We start from the raw sequence: 25,021 nt of genomic DNA, 5'->3' as shown, positions 1-25,021 counted from the left end.
ATTAGATGGAAATGGACTAAATTACATATTAAAGACTATCCCTTTCCTGTTTCATACCATCTTAACAAGCCTGTTTACCTGCAAAGACCTGAGTTCACAAACACTTAACTGGGTAGGTGATTTGTTTTACCCAAATTCGTCAATCTGAGTGCAGATGTCTCATCAGCACCTGGAAAAAGTACCTTAAGGATCTAGCCTGACATAAGAGTATGTGAAATTTGGGAGTTAATTCAAGTTTACAAAATATTTTAAGATCTTCAGGGATGTGCCACATCTAGCTGAAGGGTATTATTAGTGTGTCACGTGAGGAGCAACTAAGTATTCCTGCAACATACAGAATGTACAACAATAAAGAAAGAAAAACATGAGATCCTTGACAGTGTAACAAATACTGAATTTGTTGACAATAAAAGAAGCTGGGTGGGGGGGGGGGAAGATTAGAAACATTTTTAAATGTCTAAATCATGAAAAGCAATAATTTATTGTCAGTATTCAGAAGGAATATTTCCAAACAATCCAGCAGCAGAGTAAATCATGCAGAGCACAGCTCCTGGGGAAATGGCAGGTGCTCACATAGCTATCAAAAATACTGAACAAAAGCAAACCTCTAAGTACTTAGACTTTTTTGAGATTAGAAAAGCAGTATCTGGCCCAGAATGTTAACTTGATGAGGTATCTTTATGCAGTTTACCTGTCATGTAAATAATGGATTGTTTCCCCATACAGGGTTTTTTTTTGGTTTATTAGCAGCTTCTATTAGACAACTACTATATTCTGAGGGATCTGCAGGGATTTGCCTTTAATAACAGCATAGCCTTCATCTTTTTCCCTTTTAAACTAGATTTTGATCAAGGTTCACGTCCGTCTGGTGGCGTGAAGGAGCCAGGATCTGTTCCTGTGGGAACAAACGTGTCTCCCAGGGGAAAATCACCTCACAGCACTCAGCTATGCCCTGATTAAGCAACTATTTGAGCAATTAAGGCTGCAAAGCCACCAGCCCCAAGCAAACTGCAAGTGATGGGAAGTGGACAGGGAAGTTACACGGTTACCTGAACAGAGTGGGTAGGATGAGATATTTCCATACAAGAAATGACATTCTGTTCATATCCCTTTTCATGGACTGCACCCACCAAAAAATGCCTCCAGAAGATTTTCAGCATCTCTGGAGCACATTCCCATCGTCCCTGCTGAAATCTGGGCTTCAGTGAAATGTGAGCACAGAGAAGACAAGCCTCAATTATTCAGTTAAACAAGCCAGTTGTTTTAACAGGGGAATTGTTTTTAGTCAACAGCAAAGTGATATAGGGTGGTAGATCTGACAGAAGTGATATGTGCAGTCACTAAAAATGCTATTTCAATGAATTACCCAGTGCAGTTGAGAAATATTTAGAAAATTAATCTGTAAAGTGGCTAAACTATGATACAAAGCACATGTTTAACAGGGTGATTATCTGGTGCTTTCCTCATGGTAACGTTTTTATGACTTTTTTGTCCAACTTCTAAGTACCATTGCTAAAGGACAGTAAACTTTTATTATATTAATGAAGAATATTAACTCTGTTTAATAGGACCTCTGTAATTTTTCCATAAACATTTCAGTGTGCCTGGTCAGTAAAAAAATAGGCAAGGACTGTTTTAGTTGGGCTGCACTTCATCTTAGCCAAATACAGGATTTTACAGTCCTTATCCAGGGTAGAGCCTTAAACACCATCCAGTGGAAGTTACACCACATGATTTCACATCAAGTGAGAATACACCCCTGAACTTGACTGCAGGCATCCTTTACTCTTGTCCATCTCTAATAAGAAGCCAACTTACTTGAAGACTTAGGTTACAAACCTTCACTGGAGTTATAAAACCACAGTTAATGCTGAGGCCATCTGGCCTTGTTCCTCAGCTTACTTGAAGGGGAAAAGCCTTGTCCATCACCAGCAAGTGGGGGCCATAATCAGAATCATTGGACTCAAATTACATGTTCCACTAGGAAGGAACAGAAATGCTGTTGTTTGTGTTAAATTAAGGGCTGCAGCTCCAGTTAAAAGCCCATGGCAGACAGGAGCAATCATCTCTTGTGATGGGGAAAATAGAACCTTTGGCTGGGTGTCAAGATTTTAAGTGCAAATCCACACTTACCCCTTCATTCTGCTCGGTTGTGCCACCTTCTCCTGCCCTCATTTCTGACCCACCAGCTGCAGTTTAGCTGCAGCAGTGAGGGGAGTCATGCACATCCCACAAGGGTGATCATTTGGTTTGGGTGGTCCATCTGCTGGGTCAATTGCCCTCTGACGGATCACCCTGATCTACAGTTTGTTACATGTGGAACAGACGTCACAGCTGTGACTGACAGCAGAACCATGAATCTTCCTTTTCCAAGCCAGGTAAAGAGCACAGTCACATGGAGGATTTAGTAGGACTTGACCATCTGATCCTGTCATAACAAGGTGTTAAATGCAAAGCAAAGGGTTGTTTCTCCTTATGTTATGCTGTTGGATTGACCATGCTTGGTCAGGAGACTTGTCTTAATTCCTTGGTGGCCTTGGCACAGCTCCCAAGCAGTTCTGCTACAAGGACAGTCAGAGTGAGCTGACCATGTTGTACCATCCATCTAATCTGTCCAACTCTCTTTGCAACTCAGTATTCCTGTGAGCTCTTTATCCCTTCTTCCCAGAGGACACAAAGCCAGCTGTATTAAACAGCAGCTAAAGTAAGACCACTGGTGGTCAGTATGGAGATAGGGAAGGCAAAGACTCTTCCCCTTAAATATTTGTTTGAGCTCTCTCATCATATTATCTGAGTATATTTCAGCTGCTAATTAATCTTTCATCACGCTGTTGTTGGAGGGAAGTGGTATAAAACAGGACTATTCCACAGACTGAGTACAAAGACCTGAACTCATGGAGATTCCTAAACCCCTAAATTATATAGATTTCTACATGTTCTCAGATTGGGAGTCCACTGTCCTGCCCAAGGTGAAAGTAAGAGTCTTCTATGGCAAAACCAGGGAGGGGAAATCCAACAATATTTTCCTGGTTGCTTTGCAGTTCATCATGGATCACTGTATCTTTAACACCTAGGATGCTGTTTTTCCCATAAGGAGCAGATCTGGAAGAAAGAATGTGCCCAGCCTTTTGAAGTCCACATAACAAGACTCTCTCCTCTTGCTCAGAGAGATCCATTTTACTCAAGCCATGAATCACTTCTCCTGGAGAGACTGCAGACGTCTCCTGCTTAAAAAAGAAACCCCTATAAATCATGTAGGAACTTATTACTAAGCTTATTATAAGGCATTAAAACAAATCAGAACTAATAGTGTTGCTTAATAATAAGATTTTTGTAACAAGATATTATCCCCATATATATCACCATGACGAGTTATCAGGCCCCTGTAAGAACAGGTGAGGATGATTGATCGACTTGCTTTTTTTTCCTCTTCTGATTATAAAGCAAGGCAGCCTGGATTCAGAATATTAAACTGCACCATAAAATGCATTATTAATATGTACAACAACCCTCTTTTTACAGCCTTATGCCAGTTTATTGCTACAGTACCCTTCTGAATGTGATATTAATAAAACTACTGCAATAACACAGCCTCCAAATTGGTAGTTATTGGTAATAGGGGAGCGATTCAGTAGTGGGGTTTGTTGGCAAAACTGAAGGCACATTATTAGTCTGATGGTTGATTAATTAGTAATTATTCCCTATCTGTTTTGTGACCCAGCCCACTGTTTTTAGAGACAGTCTCACAAACATGCAATGTTTAGGCTGTTAGGCAAAACAGAAGTAAAATAACACTCCACTGCCTAAGCAAGGAGTTTGAGTTCAAAGATATGTACCAAGAATCCTCATCCTCTGTCCCGTAATCCAGTGCTGTGGAATGCCAGGCACCTCCATATTCCTGACTGTATGAGAGTACCAAGGCTGGTACTTGTGAAACCATTTCTGCTCTCTCCAAAAAGTGGTGTACTTCTGTCCCTGATCCTGCAACATCTGAGAGCAGCTTTCTGCACCTGAGAGGCAGATTTGCAGCACCCCGTGGACTGGTAAGAGAATTTTTGGGACACTCTGAAGTTGTTGTGTGGATGAAGCTGCCCTCCAAAAGGTAAAATTCCTAATATTGGCTCTTTTCCCAGCTCTCTTCAAGGAGCTCTGATGGTTCCAGCCCCATCAAGAAATTGTGAAGGGCCAATGGGAAACAAATAAAAACAGTGAGTATTTATATGCTTATGTCTTTAGTGCAGACATTTTTTTTAATGGAATTTGGAAAAATTCCAGCTGAAGTTTGTTGTGATGATGCTGTGTCTGAAGATATGACCAAGGTTAAGATCAGTCTAAGGTTCACAGTGTACATGGAGAATAATAACTGGAAATCCCAGGGATACAATTTTTTTGAAGAGCGGTGTCAATCTGAGGTCAAGATCAGATAAAGCTCAATTAAAAGTTAGAAGGGTTTTTTTTTCTGGTTAGTTTGACTTAAAATGAAGGTAGAAAGCCACAGGCTGACTTCATCCTGTGGTCAAGAAGCCACATGTGTATGCTCTCACGTGATAATCAAAGGAGGACTCTTACCAACCAAACTCCACTCACTGCTCATTTCAAACCCATCATCCTTTAGGCAGGACAGACCAAGATGACCAGCAGGTGTTGAGAATTATCATCTTGTCGGAAGTTTCTCTTGACCATTCTTTTAAATCCCATATTTTATCTACTCTACTGTTCCTTTAATCATGGGCTCTTTGTTAATCTTGCTCACTCATTTTGAAAATGAGAAAAGTGAGATGCATGAAAACACAGGTATTTTCCCCATTATTTCACACTGAAATCCAGCTCTTCTGTCTCGTAAGTGGTGGGGCTGGGACTAAAGAACAGGCTAAATTTGTCTGCATCAGTATTTTGTGTCGCTCACATACCCTACAAGGCATGTACACCCCAGGGTGCAGATAAACCTCCCTGAATCCCGTGTTTAAAAATCAATTCATTTACATTTAAACCCCTTCCACAGGGACCTTACAAATCCAGAGAGACAGAAGAGTCACAGTCCATTAAGATCTTGTCAAAGCACACTCATCTCCAACGCTCAGATGCCCATTCCATGTGACAAAGGCATTTGGGTCCAATAAATGAACAGCTGCCAGACTTTGCTGCCTTATTCAACCACTGCAAACCCCCTCAATTTTCTTTATAAAGGAGTCAAATCATTTCATGTAACAACTTCCCCTGCTGCATGTCTTCCAGTATCTGTGTCTTCCCATGTTGCAAACCTCCTGACCGGCAAACCCAGATCCTTTCTCCTCCTGCAGCCACAACTGAGGAAGCCTTAACAAGCAACAATCTCCACAGCATTGAACCAGCTCATTCCAGAGGTGTGTGATTTTTTTTCAGTGCATCACCAGGTTGTGAAATCTTAGGAAGAGAAAACAGTTTCCCTGGATACAAGATTTTCAGTCCCCTATGCTGAAATGATACCACGGAGAGGGACAACTCAGCCAGGAGTTTACGTCACGCTAAACAAATTGTTTTGTAGCTAAACCATTAACACCTGCTCCCTGTGCAAAATGTGTGTCAGAAAGATACAGGAGGGAAGAGGCCTCCAGCCAGAGGCTGGGAAGGAAGGAGATGACGAGGGTTAGAGAAAACTCACGCTTACTGGCTTTCAAAGTGTTTCTGCATTAGCTGCAGGCTCAGGAAGGGGCTTTGTAGCTGTCAAAGGCGAGAGCACCCATTTTCAGGCTGTTTTCTGAAGACATTAACAGTTGCTGAGTTGTCAAAAAAGACCCCAGTGCAACCTCAGGGGTTTTGAAATCTGAGATGAAAAAGACACAGAGGGGAGTTCAAAGTGATAAGAGCCCAGCACTCATATCTTGCTATCTGGCACAGGCATAGAGATACAGACTGGTAGGGACTGACTGTTGATCAACAAACCAAAGAAAGACTGGGCTGGAACTGATGCAGGTTGATTTAAATCCTTTTTCATCTCCTCCGAAGTCATATTTTCCCCTTTCCCATTTCGACTCTTCTCATATCAGTGCCTGAAATGGAGCAGACAGACATATGTCAGGAAGGAAGGAAGCAGGTAAAGTTCATCCAAAATTGGATCACAGAATGGAATAGAATCTCTCCCCATCCTTTAGCCAGTAAATTCCTTAACATGAATGGAACTTGAATGACATAACAAATTTGGTGTTGACTAATCAAAATCAATGGGAGTTTTAAGATCCATTGTCAGTGACGTCAAAATCAAAGCCAACACCTGCGACAAATTCAGCTGTTGTAGTAAGAAATCATTGCCTTGGGAACATGCAGAAGAGACCACAAGAAACTTTCAATTACACATTATTTTATGTTTGCGACTACACTAAGAATTTTTAAGCTCTAAAGAGAAACAGTTTGGTGATTTTATTGTTGTTGTTTTTTGGGTTTTTTTTAAGCTTCCATAGTGAGATGAAAAGGTGGGGAGATTGGTGCTGATGAGATCCAGCACATTGATCTCGTTGCTTCATTTTGTCTTCTATTTTCTATGACTGCATCTGCCCGTTGCTTTTTGGTTTTGCCTGTGATCAGTGACTGAACCAAGAGGGAATGTTCCTCTTAAAGGGTACTAACTGCTCTACTTCTTATTTCTACTTCCTTTGCCTTTTTCCTCTCTCCTCCTTCACTCCATATTATCAGACTATGTCCTTATTTCCCATGTCCTCCCATTTCTTAGGGGGAATACCTATACAGACAGACAGTTGAGTGTAATCTGGTAATGCATTGGCTTGTTCCTTACCTGATATAATTAGTGTTACCAGTGGGTGACAGGTCTAAATGAAAAATTATGGGGGAAATCTTAGGCTGCTAAGGACCAGTAATCTCTTTTTAAATTTCATTGGGCAGCCATTGTTTATATCAGCTGAACTGGCACCATTTAATCCATCAGTCTCAGTGTTGTCAAACCTGAACTTTCAAGTTTGCTGTTTATGCCTTTCCTCAATTGTATTTTTCTATCCATTGAGTAAGTGGTTTTATTTCCAATTCTCTAAATGAAATGACCCATAATAATCTTAAAAAATCCTAGAATATCCTGAGTCCAACTCCTGGCTCTGCACAGGGAACCCCACTGGGTTTTTTTATTACTTCAGACTACAAATGAAAATGCCAATTACTGACTTGTTGCTTCATCACTTCTCAGGCTTTGATTTGCTCTCTTACAGTACCTCTTTCAAAAACCTCTTCCAGTGGTGTCATTTTCCATCTTTTTGCTCGAAACTGAGACCAATATCTTCCAAATCCAAATCTTTATCCTATATTTGTCCAGGATAAAAAAGGTTTCGTAAAGAAAGAGATGAAACAGGTTTCCAGCAGAATGACACATGTGGTATAACCATGCAGCCTAGGTGGTCAGTGCTGCCCTTAGAAAACTGCATGGATTTGGTGGTCTCTTGGCGTCTCCTCCAGGTGTACTGCTTTCTGATGTTTACAAATTTCATTTACCTACACCCTGGGCAAAAAAAGAAACCAGAGAACTGTAAAACAGCAGACGGTAAACCAGATAAATATTACAAAAACAATAAAGTCTGAAGAAATGAGATGAATCAGATCCAGTCACATTCAGACTAAATATCATTAGCTGCAAATTCTAATAATTAAAATCAAATTTAACTTTTTTTTTTCCTGGAACATTTACTTTGCCTTTCTAATCAGCTCCATTATTTCTTGCCTGCTCTTTATAGCACAGTGCAGAGGACTCGAACACGCACATCAGAAATAGGATTTCCAGGAAAACAACAATATTTAAGAAAATTTACATGTCTCTAGAAAAGCCCAGTCTCCTACCCAAACCCATCTTCCTCAGCCGTGAGGCATCCTTACCTCTGAGAAGGACTATCATCATTTTACATCTCAGGAATTCTACTGGTTGCCAGTTAAGGAACTGGTGATGGTACAAAGTGCTCAACTGTGAGCAATTTCTAACCAGAACAAAAGGTTGAGTCAGCCCACGTACCCACAGCAGCCTCTGCAAGTGCAAGGGCACCACATCTGTCGAGCAGAATGTGTGCAGGAAAGACAACAAGCTTGGAAAATGCCCAGCTGTGAAGTGATCACACACTGGAAGAAAGGAGGTTGGATTTAGCAAATCACCAAAGAATAGCAAGAGTCCAGAGGGGGCAGCTCAGCATCTCCCAGAAAGGACCCCGTTGTGCTCAAAAGATACATCCCTGTGACAGGGGCTACAATGCAGTCTTTGGAGTAGCTACAGACTGAGACATGAATAATGGAATAAACAGGAAAGATAAAAATGAAGCTTCAGGAAAGGAGTTAAAAATCCAAATTAGTCACTTTGGGTAGACTGTGCCCTCCCTTCCCATAGTACAGCACTCTCAGGGAAATCTCACTGAAGCCACCAGGACGGTTTAGGAGGAAAGGGATTTGAAAAAAAAAAAAAATAAAGGCAAAAGGAATTTAGAATATGTCCTTTTGTTTAAGAGGAATGATGTTAAGATCACCTAAAGTGAATCCAAGGAAGTTAAGAGCGATGAACACTCATCCAGTGAGAAGTGTGTCATGGTAACAACCTTTATGCATCCTAAATTCGTTTAAACAGGAAGCCTCAACAGCTAATCAGGCTAATTTTTGGTACTGCTATTGATGATTTTACAACATAGATGTGAATCCAGTTTTTGGGGAGCCCAGCAATTCAGGATGACTGATACATATCTTTCAAATTAGTAGGGCTAAACTTTTGGGGAGAGTGTTACAGTGACATTTCAGTGAAGTCAATCAAAGCTATTTTTAACACTGAAATTCTCCCCGCAGACCATGCTCCTGCATTTTGTGAAATGAAGGAGGGAAGGGAAGTGTGGGATTTGTCTTCCATATCTTTAGTCACAATGTTGACAGCCCCATCTGAGCTGGTGGTCTAAGCTACACTGTCAACAGAGAGAGGAAAATACTCCTATAAAAGCGATCTAAACTCATGCAATCTATCTAAACATCTACATGAGGCTGAAGTGACTCACACCCTGTAGATGACTACAAAGGGAGTTATGAGCTATGGGGGTACCAATACTCAGCTTTTAGACAGTCAGCATTAGATGAGGTGAAGTTCACGTGCAGAGGACAAAAACCTGGGGACTTTTGTTTCCCATATCTTTGGCTCAAAGGGCCTTGTTTTACACTGCTGCTGTTCTCACACAGCAGCAAGACTAGGTTTAAGGACTGCAAGGTTCCTGTAAGTCTTTGGAATTTGTCAAGAAAGCAGTTCTAAGCCTGGGGATCTGCCATCTTTCCATCAGTTCTGATTCAGCTGCTGCCCAGTGATAATCTACACACTAAACCAATCCCATGGGATACTGGCCATCCTCTCAGTCACGACCAGCATCCTGCAGAATCAAGTCTGGAATCAGTCAGTCTGGAGAATCAGTGCTCTGGAGATGGATGTGCTCAAACAAAGGCTGTGATTCCAGTGAAACTTCTTGTATGGTATTAAAAATTTTCTGTAGGTAACAGAAATGCCTCAGAAGTCTATTCTGTATTTTCAGATAAAAACGAAGAGGAGATTCCTGTTTTTCAGAGCACCATGTTTTTGTGTTGGGAACAAGATCCAGAAAGAAGAACTAAAGGTTAATTTACACTGTGTTCTGGTTCCCCACTGTTCAGAAGGACTTGTTTGCTACTGGACATGAAAGAAAACCACTAACCCGAAGAGTTCCCTGAAATCCTCCAAATTGCCTAAAGGACACTCTTAGAACATAAAGAAATTGCTGGTTGCCCTTTCAGTTCTTTGGGTTGGTAAATAGGTGGACAATTCACCCCAACTATGTGAGTAAAGACTCCTTAACTTTGTGGTGCCAACCATGACATCTGGAGAGCTGATGAAGCCTACATCCTAGAGAGGATTTTTGCTGGCCAGACAAAGGGCTGGGTCAGCTCCTGATATTGGTGATGGTCCTGATTCAGGAAGGAGATGGAACTGGAGACTTCCAGAGGTTCCTTCCAAACAGCATTTCTGTGAATGATACACTTTGCCTGAGGTCAGGAACCAACCCTCTTATTTGAGCAAACTTGGGCTATTTCAGTAGACAAAGGATAAAAACTGTGGCAAGGGGGTTGGAACTAGATGATATTTGAGGTACCTTCCAGCACAAACCTTTCCATGATTTTGTGATAGTGGCCCAACAGGTGTGTGAGCAGATTAGGATGGGCACTAAGCACAGGGGTAAGCTTGGAAAAGGTGTTTTAGAGGCCAGTGACATCTGTTTTAACTCAATCACAGTCAGGATAACCCATCTCTACAGCTCCTATAAATCATTTTGGTCCTAGATAGAAATTGCCAGGTGATATTTTATCTAAAAGGCTCACATAAAGCCATTTAAAATGTTTATTGCTCTGCATTGCTCAACTGTTTTCCTGATGAATTTAAAATTTCTATATAAATATCTATATTTTCCCATCATGGTTAATGAATAGGAACAGAAACACTTCCTTCTAACTCAGACAGGAGAAAATTCTTCCTCTCTATGTAGAGGTGCCCAGCAGGCACAAGTGCACTACATATACACTTATCCTGCTCCCTCAGAGGTTGCTTTGCCACCTAGGATTTCGTGAGCTTCCAGGAACATCTCAGGACAAGAGGAAAGGGCAATAAGCTTAGAGTTTGCCTTTGTAGCACAAAGGGAAGTTGGCAAATAGCCCAGGCAATCTTAATGAGAAAATAAAGTGGGAATCCCTCAGAGAGAGTTGAATATTTAGGGGTTTTTTTTCTGTATTTGAACTTCTCCAAGTTCAATTCTTCTGCAAGAGGGGTGTGGCAGAGTGAACAGGCTTCCATGAACTGTTTTGTTGGTCTCAACTATTCCCCATCTCCCCAGTCAGGAATTATTTATTTGAAAGGTTTTAATAATTTTTCCTCTGTAAAGGAATAATTACTACTTTCAGTAGGTGGCTCTACAAGTTTTAAATAACCATAGGCTTTCCAGGGGGAGAATCTCAAGAGAAATTCCAGCTTGGGGTCTGTGGTACCTTTTTTCCCCCAGCAGAGAGATGTGCCGTGTCTCCAGCCCCTTGTGTTGCCACATCATCTGCTGCCTCCTCGAGCTCCTCAGCCAAGAGATGTTCCAATTTCCAATGCCTCAGGGCTTCCTAGCACCCTGTCCCCTCAGGGCCTCCTCTGCCCATTCTGTCCCCTTTTGGGCCTCCTGCCATGCCCCATCCTCAGAGATTCCCCTCAAGGCTTCCCACTCCCTGGTCTAATGGAAGGTGTCCCTGCCTGTGGCAGGAGGTTGGAATTGGAGGATCTTTGATGTCCTTTTCAGCCCAAACCATTCTAAAGACTCTATGATCCCGAAGCAGAAGGTTTGAAAGGGAGTACTGAGGCTTCACACCTTTATCCCAGACATAAAATGGCTCCAGTAGATTGGAAGTAGATGCTCAGCTCGGGTCTTTCACGAGCCTTGTTCCAACAGGAGAGCAATGGGGTGGAAAACCCCTAAATCTCTGTGTCTTTGAGCAAAGCCCAGTGGCTTTAGGCAGATCTATACACAATATAATTAAGCAGAGTTCCCAGGATTTCCTCTCCTTTCTATGCCACTATCTTAAGGGAAAGAGCAATGTCATTCCACCTCATCACGGTCTTCCCATTTGCAGTTTATTGTTTGCAGTGAGCGAGAGGGAAATAAGGTCCTGGCAGCCGACTACCATTCCCTTTCCATTCACAAGCCACAGCAGTGCCCATGAAGACATCATTGTAAAGTCAGTTTTGATAATACATAATTCAGTGCCTTCAATTTGGCCCTCAAGGCAACTGTGGTATTTTATATAATGGCTTTACTCACAAGGGGGAAATTAATTGCATCTTCCGAGCTGGTTGCTCAGAGCTACAACTTCATGAGCACGAGGCAGACTCCCCTTAGGAGTCCTGATTTTTGTCAGAACAATCTGAAATTGTCTCCATGTCATTTATTATTGCAACAACAACAACTGAGCAGCCCATATAAAATACAAATCTAGGTCCATTTAAAACCGATACGCTTTATTGCTGCTATGAACAGCATGTTCTAATGGAACTCAGGGAAGAATGGATGTCAGTGAAATTTGCCTGGTGTAATTTTGGGACACTTGGCTATAGATAGGGAATGCTCTGAGGAAGACGATTGTGGACATATTGCAAATGGGTATCTTCTTACTTATTCATTCACACTTGCATTTGGCCCTTGGGGCTTGTAGGGGAATTAAAACAGCAAAAGCAGAACAGGATGACTCCAGTAACCCCTGCTGTCCAAGCTGTCATGTATCAATAAAGCCACTCACCTAACAATGGATTGTTCACATCAATATTCATTGCTGTCCACACAAAGAATCGTTATCCAGCCTGCCTGGAAAATTCAGTGAGTTGAACATCCACCAGTTTAGGGAATTTGAAGTGTAATGGACAAAAGCAGAAAGTTTTCAGAAGTATGATTGTGATTTATCGGAGCATCATCTCACATCAGAGCCCTGATTACAGCCTGGCTTCCTTTGTGCTAGTGCTGTGTAAGCACGGGAAGAGTAAATCAGACCTGAGATGAAGCTGTTGCAACTGCCTGTGACTTCTTTACAGAAGTTTTGGGGAGTTGTTGAACTGCCCCAAAATAGCCCCACACAGAACCTGCAGTCCCAATGGGCATCATCCTGCTGCGAGCCCCCCACCAGTGAGCTCTCCACCAGCACCAGCACAGGTCCTTTTATTTTTCCCCTATTGCAAATAAAATAGCTGATTTCTTTCACATAATACTTAGTTTTCAATGAAAAATCAGTGAATTGCAGTAGTGTCTCTCACTATGCTTCCCTGGGGTGTTTTACCAGCTTTTCCCTAGGAATGTCACTAAAAGCTTGGACTCATTTCGCTGTGTGTTTTGTTTAACCCAAGATAGTATTTTTTTTTTTAATAAGAAAACATGATTTCTCAAGTGAAGGGGAATCAGACTCTTCCATAAGGAGTGGAAATGGTGGAGCCTGACCCATGTCCTGTGTTTTCACTCTCTTTGCCTGTGGCAGGGTGACCCTGGCTGGATACCAAGTGCCCACCAAAGCAGCTCCATCACTTCCCTCCTCAGCTGGACAGGGGAGAGAAAATATAATGAAAGTCTCATGGGTCAGGATAAGGGCAGGGAGAGATCATTCACCAATTATGATTATGGGCAGAACAGACTTGACTTGGGAAAAGAAAGGTCAGAAAAGGAGCATAAATCCCTGCGTATGCCAAGACCCTGACTTTGGGCAGATGCAGCAATAACTGATTTAACAGGAGAGATGGATTTGAGCAACACATGAATGTTACTAAATCACATCGTGTCAGTCCAGACAATGAATAAGAAAATCAGATGTGGGATCTCCCCTGAACACCAGAACTTTACCCCTCTGATGTGGAAGAGTCTCTCTGTCCATCTGAGGATCAGATGGGCCTCAAAGGACTGAGTGAGGGTAGCAAAGAGTTGTAACAATAAAAAACCCACATTTTTTTCCCCAGGTGAGATGTTCTCCTGGGGTCACAGTGTGCATTGGCTCAGAGCAACTGCAGCACCATTACATGGGGTAGATAAAAAGAATTCCCCTTCCTTTCTGGCACATACACACACTCACACACACTCTGCTCTACCAGTAGGATGGCTAGATGTGTCTCCCAGCAAACTCAGGAGTTTCATATCCCTCACTACTTTCTGACACTGGGCAGCAGCCAGCTTGGGTTTCCTCTCATCTACAGTCCCTTGATATGCTGACTTGTTTTGGGCTTAAGAAGGACATGGGCTGGAAGGAAAAATGAGATATGGATCAATACAGACATTCACCTCTGCTCTGACACTAGCCAGGAGCATGGACCGTGACAACCCTTTCCATGAAGAAATTTTTCCCAATATCCAACTTAAACCTCTCCTCATCCAACTAGAGGCCGTTTGGTCTTGTCCTATTGCTTGTTACATCGGAGAAGAGACCGACTCCCAAATGGCTACAACCTCCTTTCAGGGAGTACTAGAGTGATAAGGTCCCCCCTGAGCCTCCTTTTCTCCAGGGTAAACAATCCCAGCCCCCTCAGCTGTTTCTCACAGGACTTGCTTTCTAGGGTCTAATCCCCCAGGAATGTTCCTGATGACTTTTTGACACAGTTAGTGCTGACCTGGGGTTTACAGGGAGGTTTGTCCATGTCTAGCACTGATGGAGCCTGGTCCAACCTTTCTATCACTTAAGGTACTACTAAGAACATCACCTCAGTGCTTCCAAATCAAGAACAAAACCCTTAGAGTGGCTGTAAAATTCATCTCCCACCCTTTTCTTTTCTCAGCTCTGAGATGCCGTGTTGGACATCTCGCATGTTTGAGGAGTGTCTCATCATGACACATAAGGGACCGGTGCCAAACCCATGAGACACAAGAGGTTTGCTATTTTAGAGGTGACTCCTTGTGACAAAGTGTGTCTCTCTGCACTCCTAGCACAGATGCTACAAATCCTGGTTGCAGTGATCCAGCACTGGAAATAGCCCAGCAAATCCAAAGGTGTTTCTTTCTGACAGGAATTCGAGGCTTTCAGGGCTTTCGCAGAAGAAAAAGGCATGGAAGAGGCTGCCTAGAAAGGAAAGAAGCTCAGTTTCCTACCAAGTTCAGCAGCGGAAGTGCCTTCATGAAACATTCATGCCCACTTTGAATATTATATAAGAACTGTTAGGGAATGATTCATGCCGTGTGTCATTTACTCACCAAGTGCACAGATTGTTTATAAATATGTTATAGTCTATCTTTGGAAATATAAACGAGTGTAATTAAAGACTCCTGTTTTTAAGCCTGGTGAAGTCAGTTAACTGTGGCATAATGGTTACTGAATGCTGCTCTAAAATACCATCTGAAAGGTCTTTACATATTCATGGGGCTGTTGCTTATACCTTGCTGTTGGGGACTGCAATTTATTTTTTGAGATAGGGTGTTGGAGAAGGGCTTTAGATCAAGGGCACAGCTTAAAATGCACACTGGTTGGAAATCTCAACTTCAGTTTCTGTTGATTACAGTGCACTAAATACTCTGTTGGTGTAAATCCATTAATATGGAACTTTATATATTCACTTAATATGGAAGAATTCATCCTAACATTCCTACCACCATTTGGCTTTTGGTGTTTAGTAGTGCATTCCAACAACAGAGCCCTAATGTTAAAGATGCAGAAAAATGCTTTCCTGGAGCTTCTCTTTTCAGTGGCACTGAAATTTGACAACATTAATTGTGAAACCTGGGATCATTCAGGTATCTCTGCATCAGAGAGTTATTTTGGAAAGTCTGAATAAATTTGCCAAGGTTCTCTTCAGAAGAATGAAAAGAAAACTCACTGCTATCAGTTTTTTTCCCAGTGCTTTTGATTGGAAATTTGATTAGAAAGGTGATACAGGGAGAGCACTTGTCTCAACAGAAGGCTTCAAACTCTAAATAATCATCTTCTGTGCAAAGACCCTGGACAAAACCCATCTTCCTGAAGGACACACAGGCAGGATCACAGTGAAGAGGGTCATCTTCTTCTCCTTTCCTCATTGTATCACATCTCTTCCCCTGGATGATACTCAGCGTTATGCATTTCATGACACTTCTCATTGATTGAGATCTGGCAAAATGCTTCACTGCTTCATTTTGCAGATGGGGTAACTACAGAGCAGAAAGGTTGTACCAGGTCTTTTCAGTAGTAACCTCAAACTTATCCTTGCCTTGCAAGCTGTCAAGTCTCCAGTGCCAGTCTAACAGGCAACTTCCCTGTGAAAGAGAACACTGCAACCCCCTGTGGAAAGAAGCGACACACAGTAACCTGCTCAGTTTTCTTCTCTAACTAACAGGTCTTGTTACTTTGCCATAGTCAAAAACACCTGTGCATGTCTCATTTTCACCTTTCTCCAGCTCTTTGGCATGGCTGAGCTTTCCAGAGTGCTGTGGGATGAGCAGCATTTTGCACATCCCTTGAGGGCATGCAAAGAGGTGACAGTGCCCCTCAACATTTCCCATGTCTCAGACCCAGTGGCAGAGCTATATGAGCAATAAAAATCTCACTTTCAAGCCCTGGTGCCCCAAATAAGAAGTGGTTATAGCTGCCTGTAGCAGTGTTACTTTGGACTCCGGTTTTGTTTGGTTTATTTTAATTCTTTAAATAAAAGGAGGGAAGGGTAGGGAATGCTCAAGTAAAAGTCTGGTTTTGAAGCACAAACGTTGAACAGTAAAACCAGGCAAACGACAGAACTGGGCTTGGTCTCATACACAAAAGATGAATTAGGAGAGCAGCTTTCCAGATTTAGGCCAAGACAAATGGGAATGTAAAACCAAGCAAAAGAGGGGAGAAAGGACAAGCATCGCAAGACCAGGCTGGTGAGAGGCACAAGTGGTGGCCAGGGAGGCACGTTTCAGCTTTCTGCCCTGAGCCTGAGCTGCAGCATTGGAAGAGGAGTTTGCAAAAAGAAATTAAGCAGGTCAGTAATGCGTGCTGGCTTCTTCCACACCACAAGCCCAGCTACACTGTCAGCCACATCCAGGGGTGGAAATCCCTCAGCAGAGCTTCTCCGCATCCCATTCCATCAGTCCCAGTTTCCTGTGCTGGCCATCCCCCTCTGGGCTGCTGAGGCCAAAGATGTGTGCACAATGGCAATCAGTCAAAGAGAAGAGATGGCAATTTAATTTCATTTCAACCTCTCACCCGAGCTGTTAACGCTTGGGAAAGGCTTTTAATAAAATGGGACAAACGGTGATCTCATTTGCCGTAACTAACACTATCTTTACAGATGCACCATCTGATTCCAGGCACAGAAAAACAGAGGATTATTGGATTAATTCTAATCTCATAATTGATTCATTCTGGGTTTAGTCTGCTTGTAAAGCAAGATAAGATCTTAATATTGTGCATTCAGCACAACAACCACTTGCCTTTCAGAGCAGCCTCTAATTTCTGTGAGTGATTAGCTCATACCACAGCCCCAGTTTGGCACAGACCCAGACTATGGGGATATTTGGAGCAACATCCAGACTTCACAGTTGGTTGTTATCTAAAGAAGGACCCTGGCTATTTTCATGGTCGTTTACTACTCTGGCAATATTAAACTCTAGAGCTGGACACAAGTATGAGTTTAATCATGTACAAAACACAGAGTGAGCCTCCAACTGCACAGCTGATTTTCCACAGGGGGAAAATCAGGGAAAAGGGGAAAAACAATCCAGTCAAAGGTATGATGGGGAACAAAATACTTATATTCTATCCTAATGCCAGGCCTGCAGTTAGACCGTGGGGACAGACACACGGACACATTGATTGCTGTCAGGGTTAGGACCTGGACACAGTTAATGGTTATCTTGGTATCACTGATGATGTAGAAAATGTTTCTGGCTGCTTAGAGCAGAACCTGTCAGTGTGCAGAGTCAGGACGTGGCCTCAGGGCAGGTTGCTGTGAAGTGACTCCTGTCTCACCATGCCACATCCACTATCCACCTGAGAACCTCTCATCTAACCAGCTCGACGCATCTCAAGGGAAGGATGAGCAAGATCAGCTGTCAAAATGTATTCCTGTAAGACATTTCAATAGGCCTGACATCCATGGCACTCTCTTCTTTGTCTGTAGCCTCTTGTTCTGCTGTGTTTCCATTAAGATTTTAAGCTTTTGAAGAAAGGGAATACATATGTAAGTCTGTTTTTGCAACACCCACACCAAGTCTTTCTCAGAACTAAAGTGTTTCCTGCCTCACTGAATGGAGATAACTAAATTTGTCTCAAGGCTAAGACCAGGTAAGGAGTGCAGAGGGGAACAGTGCAGGTGTGCAGTGACACCTTTGGGCTCTTATCCTGGCAGACAGTGAACTCTCAAGCTGCCCATACAGATGTGCTTAATATCATTGGCTATGCCATGTATCTTGTTCGTGGAGTGAGATGTCCTGGTTCCTCCAGTTTGAACAAAGACATGGGAACTGACACAACCTGTTGCCTGGACCAGCAGTGGGAATTCCCTTCTGGGAATGGAGGTCAAGACCTTGTCAAGGTGATGCTGGGGGGAGTGAGTGAGTGTGTGAAATAATCAGGGAGGGTAAAAACTCTAATCTTTTGGTTCCTCAGTATACCCCAGCATCCAGACTCACTGCAGGCTGTCATTTCCTCTGTCTCACCCGTCATGGCCTCTCAAGTTTGATGTTGGAATCTGTGAACTCAGTCTCATCCTAAACTTCTGCAGCAGATCCTTGGTTGCAGTTGCTGTGGGAGGACATTCATGTAACCCAGACAAGGGCTTTGCAGTAACAGGAGCCACTATCTGCCATGGGGAATCTGAATTCAAACAGGAGACGTAGAGAAACCACCAGAAGAGGCAAATAGGGCAAAAGGTTTGGGAAAAGAAGTGATACCAGGGTGACAACAATACAGTTGTCATGTCTGCTGCCTGCTCCCAGGTCCACAAGGCTCTGCTCTGGGCCTCCCCAGAGAAGAGGTGATGCTATTTGCAAGAAAGGCAGCAACAGAAATGGGCTGCTCTTTGTTAAAGACTCTTCTCCAGCCTCCAAGTCCTTTCTGACAACTGCTTGTGGATTTAGACACTAAGGAAAACCACTATGCAACATCCCACCATCAGCTTCCTCCTTCTTCCCAACTTACTGCAGAGCCACATGTCTGTATGTTGTGGGAAGGTCTGTGGGCCTTGGGATGAGTGGGAACATGGAAGAAGACTGAGCAGGGTGTGTAGAGCCTAAACCTGGGAGGGGGGGGAAGGGAGAATACCCAAACATCCAACAGTGAGCTGTGCTGTTGTTTCTCCCATGAGAAGAGCCTTGGGAACTGGTCCCAGAAGAACAGACTGTCTTGGACCTGGAGAACAGAACAGTGGAGAGACAAAACCTATTGCTCCTAGAACCTCTCTGCCAACAGGATCATGATACTTGAGAGCATCCAGAGCCTTTTCTTACATCTCTCATTCTTATGGAATGGTATTTTCCACTTACCCTGACTGGGTTACACACACCTCTGTGAAGGAACCAATGTCATTGAAGCTTCATGGGCTAAAATCTCTCCCAATGTCTGCTGTGGAATAAAGAGAACTGTGTCAAATCTTCATCCACTTCCTGGCTGTGTCTGCACCATTCCTTTGTCTCTTCTTCATCTTTACCTGCATCCCCCAAGCTGACTCACATTGGCTCAGCTGACATTGGCACCAAGTTTTCCAACCCATGTTTTAAAAAAAATCACCCTTCCCCAGTGCTCCCCTTCCTCAAATAGATTACTCCAGTATTTCAGTTACAGTGTTGGTAATTAGAAATGTTAGTGAATGAATGGCAGCTTCATTTAAATAGAGGCCAGAGGAATATCTTCGCCCCCAGACACATCCCCAAGCATTTTAATTGCTCCTGAAAAGCTGCTCAAGGCTGGATAGAAGGCCATCAGTTGCTATGAGATGGCTTTTCAAAAGATGGAGTGGACCTAACATGAGTGAGGGCTGAGTGACAGGAGATGTTGTTTCTAACTTTCTTTTATGCCCACATAAAAGGCACAAATAATAGTGACTGCATAGGGATCAGCCCTTTCCACACTCAACTTCTACACCCCCAAAAATAACACCTGAATTCAAGCAATGAGCTTTTTAAGGGGTTCTTTGTGGTTTCCACCTAATTTCTGACTGTAGGATTCATAAGCACTAATCAAGAAGGTTTGGAAGCTGGAAAGGAGTTTTTAACATTAAAAAAAAAAAAAAAGAAAAGAAAAAAGAAGGGGTAGAGGATAGACCCAGGATGTGTGTGTCTGTCTTTCAGTAAATCTGATGGCCATCTGTAACAGCCATGTTAAGCCAGACCACTTCCATGGACATTTCTGCTCCCCTATGGGCCATCCTGGTTGGACACTTCACATCGCTGTGTGGAAGATTTGAAAGGTTCTGCTGCTTCTTAGAAGCAGACCTAAAGCAAAAAGTTGTCTGATGAGGTCTTTGAAAAAAGGGTTTTTTTACTTTTCTTTCCACATAACATTTTCCTACAAAAATGCTTTTTGGACAACTGTGCTGTAAACTTCCAAACAATTGCAGGTGGAATGAGACATTTCAGTGTTACTAAAATTAATTCCTGCAATTTGATTTTCATGTGACTCCAGTCATGAGTTGCTGTAGGAAAATTTTAAACAGTAGAGGTTGGCTCCAAATCGCATCAATCCTTTTCACTGCTGAGGGCTCAATGTAACGTTTCAGTGGCACCTGCAAAGCTGATGTCCTGGACTAGAAGAAACTGATCCTTTTTGACTGCGTCCTTTGTGTGGCTTTTAGCAGTTTTCCAGGATAGCAGTGCATCCTTAGTGCTGGGAAGAGCAATGAGTCTTGGGGTGTGACCCCTTTGTAGATGCTCCTGTCCCAAGAGAGGAAGGATCTGGCTAGATAGGAACAAAGGAGGAAAAGAAATCAACCTGATTTTCCCAGAGGTGTTGTTGGCCTCTAAGAAAAATAAAACATTTTACTGCCTTTGGAGTAAATTCCTGGTCTGTATGAAGCTGTGGGAGCATTGTCAGGAACTGCAGGGTCGGTAATGATGCCAAGCAGAGACCTTAAACCTAAGGAACTCTCCAGAGAGCTTTGGCAGAACTGCACAGGCATAATCCCTTGGTGCTTCACTAGGAGAAGATGAATCATTTGAAATTTTACAGTGTTCTTGGAAACAGATTCGTCATAACCAGCATCCACACAGAATGGATCCATTAAAGACTCTCCCTTCAGATGACACGCCTTTTAACTCTTTGTCCAGCCCCAGATATCTCGTTAACGCATCTGCAGTGTTTTGTTGCTATTGTCCTTTGATCAGGACAACTTTTACGAGTGTTTCTCCATGGAGTCTGAATATAAGCCAAGCAACAAACACTAAGCATGTGTGACTGCAACATGACTTGCCGTTTCGATGATGCTACTTCAGACTGAAAGGCAAGAGCAAAGATAGGCAATGTATCCCAGATGGCAAATCTTGGCAGAAACCTTGCAGCTTGGACAAAGAGTATTGTCTTTTTGTTACTACCCATGCAGGGAATATAAAGGCCATGGGTACAATACTAAGCCTTGATCTTACATAAACTTCTGAGCACTGGTAATTGTATACACAAACACATTCTAATTGAGTACAGGTTGTCCCATGATCACCTACAGCTCCCAGCTAACACCACTCTCTTATGCTGGCTGTGTAGGTGCACATTTTGGCTTATATCAGCTCACCTAAATAGCAAGTGGATTAGGGACAAGAGGTAGGATTCTTCATCGGCTCATACAATAAACCAGTGTTCAAGCTATGAGAATTCCCTCTTGGGTGCACCCGCTGGGAAGAACTATTTCTGGGAGGGCTCATATGTACCAACAAAAAATAAGATCTCTGCTGTACAAGCTCCATCTGCCACATGACATGCAGCACACACATGGTTGTGTCCATCTGACTGGGGGTGCTTCAAGGACCCAACACAGAGGACTGTTGTCAGGGCAGGCTGGGGACATACCTGCCTGCTTTGTCTTCACTGGTTTCTGTGCACACAGCCCTGGGGTGAAGGATTTGGTGGTTAAGCAATACATAGGAAAGGAAACTCTCAGATCCTCTGCAAAACCCTCCCAGCATCAGTGACTTCAGTTCAGAGTGAAACCATTGCTGTTCACAGAAGGAAGCTGGGCTTCTGAGTTCTTTCTCGGTGCACAGGTGCTAAGAGTAACTGTGTGTGGGGAGAAATGTTCCAAAAGGTCCCCACTGCAAAATGAGTCACCATCTAGGATTGGCTTCTGTGCTAAATTCAAGATAAATTTCCATTTTTAGAGACAAAGATGAGGGTTTTAATGGCAAATAGATTCATTTGCAGGTTGATACAGTCTCCTCCAGCTCAGTGAGGATGTTCTATTTCTACCATGGATGATGCAGTTGGGTAGGAGGAAGGAAAATCCAAGGATTACCATGAGAGCTTGGCATTGGTGTAGCCATCCTCAAATCCCTAGTTGACTCTATTTGCCCTGGGAAACTTAGTCTCACATCCTCAGAGCTATTCATCATCCAGCTCCTGTAGAATACAACAGGGACTGCATGCAGGGCTGCATCTGTCTTGTCATTAAAGACCTGGATGTCTTTGTTGAGTGGAGTTTCAGACTTTGGAAGATACATTCATAATTTTAATATGGATGGCCAACTTTTAGGGAAATTGCAGAGAAGACACGGAAAAAATAGTGTTAGAGAACACCAAGTGGCCAGGCAGTAGGGTAATGGGTGTCACTACTGTAACCAATGCATGGAATAGTTACTGAAACAGGCCGAGCCTCAGAATATCCAAAAGGATTTTAGGATTCCTTATCAAGTGGCTTTACTTTGTTGAGTCAGAAACCCAGTTTGAATTCAGGTGACATAGTTCTTTTATTTTAGTAAGAGTAACACATCCAAGCCTTAACAAAAATAGCACTTTGAAATGTTTTCCTAATTTTTCACTGAGTGGTTTCGTGAGACCCCTCCTCAAAACTTTTCCATTCATCAGTTACTAAAGCTGTCAAAAAAAATCTGGATCATGAAAAACCCATGTAAGGAAAAGTCCATTTTTCTGCATTTTTTATACCTTCATATAATCAGCTTTTGATATTTCTTCTAGGAGACATCCCTCAACAGAGAGAGGGAAACAAAAGATTGGTTTCATATGAGAAGGAAACTTGGAAAGTTCTTTCATTGTAATCAGTCTCTTTCCGTTCATGTTTTTATTTGCCCTTGTCTGAAGGCAGAATTCGTGTGTAGGCCAGAAGACAGAAATATGGGGAGGGTTTTGGGCTATTTCTTTAGTGATGTGCTGATGGAGTCAGTAGCTCCTGCTTAGCTTGGTAGTAACTGAAATTCTCTGATTTGTAGTGAAAAGAATTTAGTGCATTGATCGAGTTTTCCGTGGACAAATGTCATTACTTCTGAATTACAGACATCACAGCTGGTCTGTCTGCAAGTGGCTCAGTACTGAAAGTTGCCATTAAGTGACTATGGAAACTGATTTGTCACTGCCACAGCTGGGTTAGAGGAAGACTGAAGTGTGGATCTGAATAAAGTGAGCAGAGGGACTTAAAAGGCTCATTTAAACATATTCCAAGCACAGTTATGGACTCAGATATGAATCAGACTTACTTTGCAGTCACAGAGAAAAGCATTTGTCTGACTAGCACAGTGTTCCCTTAGCTGTGGGAAACTTCAAATCCTCAACTCAAGCCCGTTTCATAAATGCATTCTGCGGCAATAATAAGATTTCTCACCTCACAAATACCACGATCGGTTAATCCTCACACATGTAAATATTAGATCTTTTCTCCCAATTGAATGTAAGCTTTATAAGGAAGAAAAGCAAATTCATACCCGCACGGCGCGCAGCAAGAATCGCTGCATGAATTATTAAAAGCCAGCATTCAAAACCTTCGCTTTCTGGGAGTAAAGGGTTGCTAAGGCAGACTTTCCTCCTAAAGCCCAATTTGAAATGAAAGAAAAGCTTATATCCATTTCAGCACTTTATCTGTCTACCTGTTCATTATCCATCTGGTTAGTACTCTTTCAGGTTTTTGAGCTCAAGGTTAAATTCTAACCCCTCTGGAGATAACAGGGTTGAGCCGCCAGCACCAGTAGGATTAAAACAACATCCTGTGTGATTTGCCCGCAAGTTTACACAGCTTCCCAGAGCTCAGCACTTAGTAATAGTCCAGCAAACTCATAGATACTGGGAATTGGCATTCCAAATTGTAAACAGCGGGATAGACAGGCTGTTCTGTTTGACCTCACTTTTTGGACAAATTCTTCTCGGAGTTGTGTAGAGGTGGCTCTCGTTGAGCTCACAGGCCGGTCATGCAGAACATACAGTTCCAGTGTAACCTATGTGAGAAATCTTTCTTTGCCATGTCACACAGACTATTTTGCAGGATGCAGAGAAAGGGATGCATATTTTGGATGGTTGCAGCAATTCAGGTGTGTGCTGCCTGCTGGTGACTCTGCAGCATGAAAACCCCAGGGAATGTTTGGCTGCTTTGGTTGGCATTTAGCTTGAGAAAGAATCACAGAGTTCATTGTAAGGCCATTGAAATCAATGAAAAAGTCAACATTCACGTTTTGGACTTCAGATAAGCTTCAGTCATATCTCATCTGCACACAGCTGATGAATCCTCCTCCAGTCCGGGGCTGTGGTCTTTCATGGTCCCATGCACTCAAAAAACTGCACACCTGAGTCAACAGTGTGCTGGATTTCTTTTCCTTTTGCCTGTAGTTAACTCCAGAACAGTGTCATGGGGAGAGGTGTCATACCTGCAGGCTGTGACTATTTCCTGACTCTGTGTGGAAGCTGTCATTCATCAGGAACATCCCAGCAAGAAGGTCTGGCAGATACACACACGTCTTTTCTTTGGACACAGAAAGAATGAATGAATGAATGAAAAATGAGCCACTGAGTGTCTGGCTTGTGGCAAGCAAACACACACCACTTCATCCTTTGGATTGGTGTCAAAATGGCATCTCAGCTGAGCCAAGAATGACACATTCAAATTCTAACCGGCAGAAAACCACAGTTGGTCATACTGCAGGATAGGAGTACAAGGTCTTGGTGTCTCCAGAAACACCAGTGTACACTCATACCTGAATGTGTCCTGAGAATAGCTCTTATCCAAGTTAGCTGGGAACAACCTCAATAAAATTTAAACCCAGAGTCTTTAATTTGCTTAGAAATGGAAACCCACTCCAACATTCACATCTTCCTAAATCAGCCCTCTCCCACCACATGCTGTGCTCCTAATTTCCTTTGGTCTTCTACTTCCATTCTCACCATTTCCTCAAATTCCTTCTACCTATTAACTTTTACCATCCCAAACATTTAGTTTTATTTACCCTAAAAACAAAGGCCCTGGGAGGACTGATGTCACCACAGAGCCCAAAGTAGAGCATGGAGATGACCTCCTTTACATCCTTTTTTTTCCTCACACTAATCAGACCAGCCTAGACCCCTTGGCAATCTGTGCTCTGTCTCCCCAGTATAAGGAATAACTCATGGCAGTATTTCTCTCCATCGTACTTCC

Source organism: Empidonax traillii, unplaced genomic scaffold (genome assembly GCF_003031625.1).
Source record: "Empidonax traillii isolate 1590-97213 ecotype Southwest subspecies unplaced genomic scaffold, ASM303162v1 scaffold980:size574330, whole genome shotgun sequence".
Classification (NCBI taxonomy): domain Eukaryota; kingdom Metazoa; phylum Chordata; class Aves; order Passeriformes; family Tyrannidae; genus Empidonax; species Empidonax traillii.
The sequence above is the reverse complement of the archived record's forward strand: the minus strand, read 5'-3'. Positions refer to the sequence as shown.